General features: G+C 38.9%; 1 pseudogene across 1 annotated transcript; it reads left to right on the top strand.

Moving 5' to 3' along the window:
* Window positions 1–3145: 3145 nt before the first annotated feature.
* LOC308640223 (melanoma inhibitory activity protein 2-like) lies at window positions 3146–7644 on the top strand (annotated as a pseudogene). Its single transcript has 2 exons — window positions 3146–3272; window positions 5660–7644. The product of its transcript is annotated as a melanoma inhibitory activity protein 2-like (transcript).
* Window positions 7645–8629: the final 985 nt, after the last annotated feature.

The following is an 8629-nucleotide window of genomic DNA, read 5'->3' as shown; positions in this document are numbered from 1 at the left end:
ATTTATGCCATCAGTATCATTGATTATTAGCCTGGCAAAGAGTGATGTAACACAAGCTTGTGCATAGTGGGTACAAGCATAATTCGGCACAAAGACAAATCCATGTATATATAATATATAGTATATTAAGGGTGCTTGGGATGCTAATTATTTTATGACTATGCATAACCTTACCAAGGCAATTGTCAAAATCCATAGTCAGGGTATGGACTCAATATAGACCCATTTATCCAGCCGGCTGCTGTCCATTTGATGGGTCTAGCAGCTAGCAATATTGGTGTGATATCCATCATGCCATACTAATTTCCTTCATACCCGTTGGTAATGGCTTGTTCTGCATAGCAGTTACTGAAGTAGCCCATATGGTTTTGGGGCACATTAGTTACATTCCAGGGGGCTGCACCTGCCCAGGCACATAGATGTTGTTCTTCCCCAGAGAAGGTATGGCAGTAACACATTGATTCTATGGGATGTTATCATTATCAGAGGGGAACATTCCAAAAAGCATTGTTGGGTATGTTGGTAGCAAGGGTTTTTTTGCATTTCCCCTGGGGCAGTCTCTGGTTATAGGTAGAATTAACAATAACTCTAAGGTCAGTGAGAGATAATCCAGCATATGACTTATTATAGTTATCTACAAGGGTTTCATTTGCAAGAGCAAAACAGAGAGGACTGCCTGGATTGTTGTAGGAACAGATGAAGCAAGTCCCTGAAGATATCAGGAAGCAGTTTTATTTGGCTGCAGCCAGGTTCAGAGGGCACAGCTTTTCTGTAATCAATCAATTCCCTGAACCATGAGTTCAGTTAGTTTCAAAGTTTTATACTCAGCATGTAAGGCAAGAGGCTTAGAAGTTCGCAGTCTACAGAACTTCAGATAAAAGCAGCTTTTTCTCTCAGTGTTTTGGGCAAGTTAACCCTTCAAGGACAACACCTGAAAAGTGGAGAGATTCTTCTTCTCCCCTTTCTTTCCTCCCCCTGCCAGCTGTTACTATAGAGCCCAATTAGTAATTTCTCTTATCTTAAAAATGTAGACATCTCTGTGAAGCCCAGCTCAAGGCCAGAGGCTTTGTTTGCACATTTCTACAAACTACTATATTGGATATGTTTGTGAAAAACTAGTAAGCGGGTGTCCAGCACTTGAAGTGCTGGTATCTTCTTGGCCAGTGGCCAAGTAAACAGGTGACACAAAAATAGAGAGTTTATCTACATTGAACTCTTTTGCTGGAAGTCCTAAAATCAGCCATGGTAAAGATTCTGGAGAAGACCAGTTAAGGCTTTTCTGTGGAGAAAGGGGGTGCAACTTCATAATCAAGGTCATAAACTTTTGCTTGTGGGGATGCACCAACTTGTTGGCAATGTGCCTTCTTTGTTTGGCCTTTATATTGAAAAGATATATGGAAATGCCCCTGGGGGCTTGTTAGGGGCTATTACCACCTCTGAATAATGGATGACCAATATTCCCAGTGACTTGCATCTTCTTTCAACTGATGGATTCCTAAATTTTGCTTCTAGGGCCTAACCCCTGCCTTCAGTCTGACACTGCAGAAAGGCCCAGTGCTGACTATGCATGAGGCACCTTGGAACATGCAAAGATTAGACTTAGCTCTTGTACTCAGGGAACTTCTAAGTCCTTAAAAGGAAAGTCTGTAAAATGGTATCCTTCTGTTAAATGGAGCAGGTAACAGTGATCTTGGAATTGGAGTGCTCAAACCTAGTAGACACTAAGCCTTCTTCTTACCAACTGATCAACAAAGGTTGGCAAGTGCAACCTGTGATGTTGGGAAGAAGGGTGTACCTGAGCTTTGCTCATCCTTCATTCACATTCATTTCTTCTTAGTGTTCTTTGTGTGGTGCAACTTCATCTTTCCTTAGGTGTAGGCCCTCTTGTCAAGTCTGTCTTTGAGTTTCATAATTTTCTCTCTTTCTTTAGAGTCAAGAGGTTGTTCTGGCCTTACCTGTAGCATCTTTGCTAATTGCAGGTGCCCTCACCTGGATCAGCTCATGTCTCCTCTTGCCTACAGATTACATCAAGGTGGAATTAATGGACCCATGAGATCCCAACCACAGCTCATTTCCTGTAGATTCTCCACCTCCTCTACTGCTCAAGCTTCCAGAAATGCCAAGTAGGAGTTCCCCAAAACTGAAGAGTGGAAGCAATGTAAGCATCCATTGATGGAGGAATGGATAAACATGTTGTCCATCCACACAATGGAATATAATTCATCCCGCATTGTGTTTAGTCACACAATCACAAAAGGACACTTACTATGAAATTCTGCTTAGATGATATATGTAGAGACATCAAACCCACAGAAAGCAGGGGACTGGATGATGGGCAATGGGGTGGCAATATTTCATGGGTGCAGAGTTTCTGTTATGAAGATGAAGTCTAGCAATAGATGGTGGTGATAGTGAATGTACTGAGCACTTTGAATTCTATTTGCACTTAAAAATGGTTAATGTGGGCTGGGATTATGGCTTAGTAATGCTGCCAATGTTTATAGCAGCTCAATTTACAATGACTAAGCTGTGGAAGCATCGTAGATGCCCTTCAATAGATGAAATGATAATGAAACTGTGGTATGTATGGAATATTACAATGGAATATTACTCAGCTTTAAAAGAGAATAAAATTATGGCATTTGTAGGTAAATGGATGGAGCTGGAGAACATTATGCTAAGTGAAGTAATCCAATTCCAAACAACAACAAAAACCAAAGGCTGAGTGTTCTCTCTGATAACTGAATGCTGATCCATAATGGGGGGGGGTGGAATGGAGGAACTATGATGGGGAAAAGGGGAGGGAGGGATGAAAGGGAGCATGTGGAGAGTAAAGATGGTGGAATAAGATGGATATCATTAACCTAGGTACATATATGAATGCACATATAGTGCGTTGTTACATCGGGTACAATCAGAGAAATAAAAAGTTGTGCTGAAATTGTATAGAAGGAACCAATATGCTTTCTTCTCTCTAGCCCAAGACTACAGGCTCCTGGTTCTATCTCTAGCCATAATTGACAGCTGATTTAAAGGAACTCCTGACTGCATCCCTCACAACCCCACTGTTAAGATGGTCTAGAAGAAAATATGCAGGTGATTCCTATCACTACAGCCTCTAAGAACAGAGGTGTCTCTTTGCAGAATGCAGAATGACTTCACCCCTCCTACAGAACTAGCCTCTAAAGCCTCCTGGGTCATTGGGGCCTTGGGCAATGGGCTGTGTGAGAGAAAGCTGATTCTGATACCAGTTGGCAAAGGAGGTGAGAAAAGTGAGTGGCGGGCACCTAGATAGCCTTCATCCTCCATCAAATAGTAAGTACTATCTCAGCGAGGGTGATCCTGGGAACAAGGGAGAAATGCCTTTCTGGCAACAATTGCTAACACTCAACCCCAAAAGTAATAGCCCAAATGTGGTCTACTGGGTAGCCCTAAAGGGACTGCCTTATGTAGGTTCAAGGTCAAGGTAGCTTGCTAGAAAGGCTGAATCTCCTGCCTGGAGAAACTCCTTCCCAATTTCAGGTACTACAATGTGCTGAAATTGTATAGAATTTCAGTGAACTTGAGGCCATAGAGGTGGAAGGAAGTGAAATCCTCCAAAACCCGGGTATTGAGGTGCTTCAGAAAACAACCAAGGAATGTGGAGTGAGGTGAGGGCCAGGATCAGTTCTCAAAGATCCAGATTTGGAGGCTATTAAACCTCTCTGCATGTTAGATACTGGAGGTACTGACAGAAAGTTGATTAGAATAGCCAAATAAGAAGGGAATCACCCAAGAATTCAAGTTTTCTCCACCTTCAGACTTTTCTCCCCACTAGGAAATGGCCTACAAAGTGTTCAGCTGACAGGTAGGAACTTAGGAACACTTGTGATTGCAGGCAGAGAGTTGCTCACGGCTAACTTCACTTGAAGTTGTTTCTTTGTTTCAGAATCTGCTCTTTAGAAAAGGCCTTAAACCAGTCAAAGATACACAGCTGCTCTTCTAAGTGACCTAGAGTAAACTTTGCTCAGTATAACTCATTATAATGCTAAACTCTCTGCCCTAAATTAAGTGCATATGCATTTATTTGGTTTGCTTTGGTTTGGTACTGGGAATAGACACCAGGGATGCTTTACCACTGAGCTACATTTTATGGTAGAGATATCTCAGAAGAAAAGAAAAAGAACATGATGCCATCTGTATCATTGTGAGCCCTCCAGAAATCAATCTTGAACATTCTTGCTACTTTGTAGTATAGAAATTGAATGTCCAATCAGGAATGTCTATTACCTCATATGAAGACAAAGATAGTATGTAAAAGGAAACTAACTAGAATATATAAGAGATCACTTTCTACACTAAATGTTCAGCCTTCAGATAAGAATCCACTGAGGCTAGATGCACACAAATAAACACTGCTTCCTGTTGAATACCCTGGTGTCTCCTGTCTGTGTGAGAATCCCACACAACATTTTATTTTGTTTTGTTTGAGGCAGGATCTCATTTATCTTATCCTTCTTTTTGATATATATTTATAATGACCAGCTTTCTTAGAAGTGTTTATATCCTGTGAGAAGTGAAAAGAACATCTGAAAAAAAGATTTCAAAGACTCTTAAATAAATAGTTGTCTACAAAAAATGACATGAAAACCAACTCAATTTATTTTTAGAAACATTTCATATCATATACTATTTTAAAAGAACTTATCAAAACTGATTTATTCCCAAGTTTGCAACTCTTCTCAAATTATTTTTCAAATGTCTAACACAAGAGTTTTTCTATGGAATAATTCAGATGACTTCTGTAGAAATTGTCAACAAGGCTAAAGAAGTAGCTCAGTGGTAGAGAGCTTGTCCAGCATGTACATGGCCCTGAAGTTTAACCCCCAACACTGAAAGAAAAGGAAAGGGAAAAAGAAGAAAGGAAAGAAGGATAAAGAGAGGGAACAGGAGGGGAGGGGAAGGAATGAGTAATTAAAACAAAAAGGCAAGTGGTGTAAATATAAATATATGGTGTACTAACTCTTTAAAACATTTACAGAGCTGTAGAATTTTAGTTACATTAAACTGGGTGATATTATGACTATATAGAATGGCACATAATAAGTTCTACCTTAGCCTGGCCTAAACCAAATCAATGGGCGTGTGACCTGGAGAGGACTTCTCTCTGGCTTGATTTGGACTGTCTTGAACCTTCACTGGTTCAGAATTTATAGCATAGTAGAGGTACCAAGACTTTCCTGACAGGCAGTGTAAGTGTGCTAGGCCCCTGAGATCCCATGACCAGGGATGCCCATGCCCACACCCACAGCCCCTCCCCGCCACTCACTGGTACAAAATGGTCTGCTCCATTGCCTGGTGCAGGTTTTCTCCTGACCAAAGGCCTGAGTGTTCACAGCATATTTTGGCATGGCTGGGGATTGTATGGTTGTGGAGGGAATAGCCAAAGTAGCCTTAGCATGATGGAGAGGCAACAGCTGTCTCTCAGCCATACTTGGGGGTGGTCCTGGAAGAAGTAAGTAGGGTTGTGGTCTACCTTGACTGAAGACATGGAAACACACCCTAGTCCTTATGGCTGTCCATGGGAGTTGGTGATATGTACAGCTATTGGATTTTTTGTTGTTCTCTTGTTTTTGTTGAGAAGTTATCAGTCTGTGAGAAGCAGGCATTACATGAGAAGATAAAAAAAAACTTGCTCTAAAACTTTTTGGACTAATTCAAGAAAAATGTCAATTACTTGAAAATGTTAGCCTTGTTCAAAAGTGTATGAAGGCTTAGAGTCACCTTTAAAGGTTATCATTTTGGTGAAGGAGTCACTAAAAACAGAAAACTTGGAGGCAATATATGAAATCCTGGAGAGGTCCATATCTAAACTTGAGGATTAATACTCTTTCTAGAAAATGAGCTAAAAGAAGAGAAAACTAAATATTCTCAACAGGATAAATTGATGGTGGATATATCAAAAAGGATTAAGTCCCTAGAAGATGAATCAAAATCCCTTAAATCACCAATACCTGAAGCTAAAACAACCTTGAGAATATTTCAAATGAATAAAGAACAAATTACAGTAGCAATAAAAGAGGATTTTAATGACTTCAGGAAAGTCATAAACAGCTTTTACAAGAAGTTGAAGTATGGAAAGAAAAAGTGAATGGTCTTACTAAACAGAAAATTATATTTGAACACTCTAAAGTACATGCAGAACAAATTCTAGGAGACAAATAAAATCACATTAATTCTCTGACTGAACACTTACTGCAGATAAAAGATTTGGCTCCCATGCTTGAAAAAGTCCTAACAGATGATGGTTGCTTGGAATTGGAATTGAAGAGTTAATCAGAAATTAGTGCTCACTTAGAAGATCAGCCAAAAGGGTCTTGGAAGACACTGGTTTATGATGCGAAGCTAAAGGCCTCTTTTAAAACCTTAGAAAGAGAAAGAAATCAAATTTTTACTTTATTATCTGAAGTAATTGAAACGAAGGAAGACCTAATAGAACATATTAGAAATCTTAAGACAGAACAAGCATCTTTGCAAACAGAAAATACACAGTTTGAAAGTGAGAATCAGAATCTTCAGCAGAAACTTAAAGTTGTGATGGAATTATATCAAGAAAATGTAATGAAACTCCAAAGACAATAGGAGAGAAAAATTACCAGGTAGAGCAATAAGAGAAACTTTTCAAAGAGGAAGAAAAGATCAGCCATACAATTAAACTGCTGGAAACCAATAGAAAGCGATCAAAAGATTTTGAAGAAGAATTGGAGAGAACCATTTGTTTTTATCAGGGGCAAATTATTTACTATGAGAAAAAAGCTCATGGTAATGAGTTGGCAGCTAGGAGTGCTGAAAGATACCTCAATAATTTAAGGAAAAAATGCTCACAATATACAAAAAATAACTGAAATAGAGATATAATTTAAACTTGTAGAAAAAAATCCTTCTGTGCTTGATGCTTCAAATACAGCCTTTGGCAAAAAGAATTCTCCAAATGGTCCCTCACCATTGGGTCAACCTTCATGTGAAATAAGACCTTTTCATTTGGAAAAGAAGGCTATACTCATACCCTCAACTTTGGTGCCAGTAGGAGGAGAAAGAGGCTCAAGGGGCCCAGAGAATCCTCTGGACCATCCAACTAGCAATGAAAGAAGAGAATCAAACTATGATAAGTCAACTTATCCTCAGAGAGCACCTTCTGACATACGGCCCCTGGAACATCCATGGGAACAGGCCCATAGGATAATGATTTCTTCACCAGGCCAACCATATTCTGATCCACATCTTCCTCTACAAAGGCAAGATGGATGTTATTCTAAATATGGTAGACCATCTGGATCAGCAGAACTCAGAAGTTCCACTATGCTGCCTTTGGATAAAATGGATGGGCCTATATATTCAGAAATAGAATCTAGTAGAAATGATACCAAAGTTGATCTAGGTGATTCCAATGTACCTGATTCATCTCTCCCTGCTGAAAACCAAGCAACTGGCTCTGGCTTTTCTTTCTCATCTTACCCTCCAATCAGAGGTCCATTGTTTTCTGTGGATCCAAGGAGTCGGTTCATGAGAAGAGGACCTTTTCTTCCTCCACCTCCTCCAGGAAACACTCGTGGAGCATCACAAAAATATATACAGTACATACTTATATGTACTTTACCTAAATAATTGGGCTGTTATTATAAAAATCAAAATTCCCATGACTAAGAAGAATCCTCTTCTTGATATTTGAACTGTCATAATTAAAGAAATAGTCTTTTTTATATGACTGATGTGGAGAAATATAGTAAAAAGGAATGAAACTAATAGGTATATGATTAAGTGTTTTATTTATAAACTTTTTAAGTTGTTGATAGACCTTTACTTTATTCACTTATTTATATGTAGTACAGAGAATCAAACCCAGTGCCTCACACATGCTAGGCAGGAGTTCTGCCACTGAGCCACAATCCCAGCTCATGATTATATTTTAATAACCACTAACAATAATCTAAAAGAAAATGAGAATATCTCCATTATTAAACAAATACAAGCCAAAAATATATAACCAATAACAATTAGACCTGAATTATTTTCTAATGTTGCATTCATTACAGGGATTCTTTGATTCTATAGTGGTTTACCAAAGGCCTGAAATATTTCCTTGCACTTGGTGAGCATCTAATTTTCTACAATAGAGGAAATGGGTATGGTAGAATTTTGTTGAAATGAATTAAATTTATACACTCAGGGATATCAATATTCCTCAAATATGCTATGGATTAGAGAGTATTCATATTGAGTAAAAGGATTGTATGTTAAAAAACAATGAGGGCTGGGTTTGTAACTCAGTGATAGAGCACTCACTAGAACATGTGAGGTCTTGGGTTCAAGCCTCAGCACCACATATATAAAAAATAAAGGTATTATGTCTATCTACAACTAAAAAAAATATTTTTTTTAAAATAGTTAACATAGCAAATTTCATGTGATATATATTTTAACCACAATCAAACATGTAAAATGGAAAATAAACAACTCAGGGGTACCAGTGAGGGAGCTGTGAGTCTAAAGGAAAACAGACAGGTGGGTTCTCAGTAAGGATGGCAGGTGACCTAATTTCAATAGGTGTTTTAGATGGTTCCACATCCCGAGATATCCAGCCTGGTGAGGT

Source organism: Spermophilus citellus (assembly GCF_964194105.1).
Source record: "Spermophilus citellus genome assembly, contig: SCAFFOLD_408, whole genome shotgun sequence".
Lineage (NCBI taxonomy): Eukaryota > Metazoa > Chordata > Mammalia > Rodentia > Sciuridae > Spermophilus > Spermophilus citellus.
Note: the sequence above shows the minus strand (reverse complement) of the source record. Positions and strands in the feature narration are given on the sequence as shown.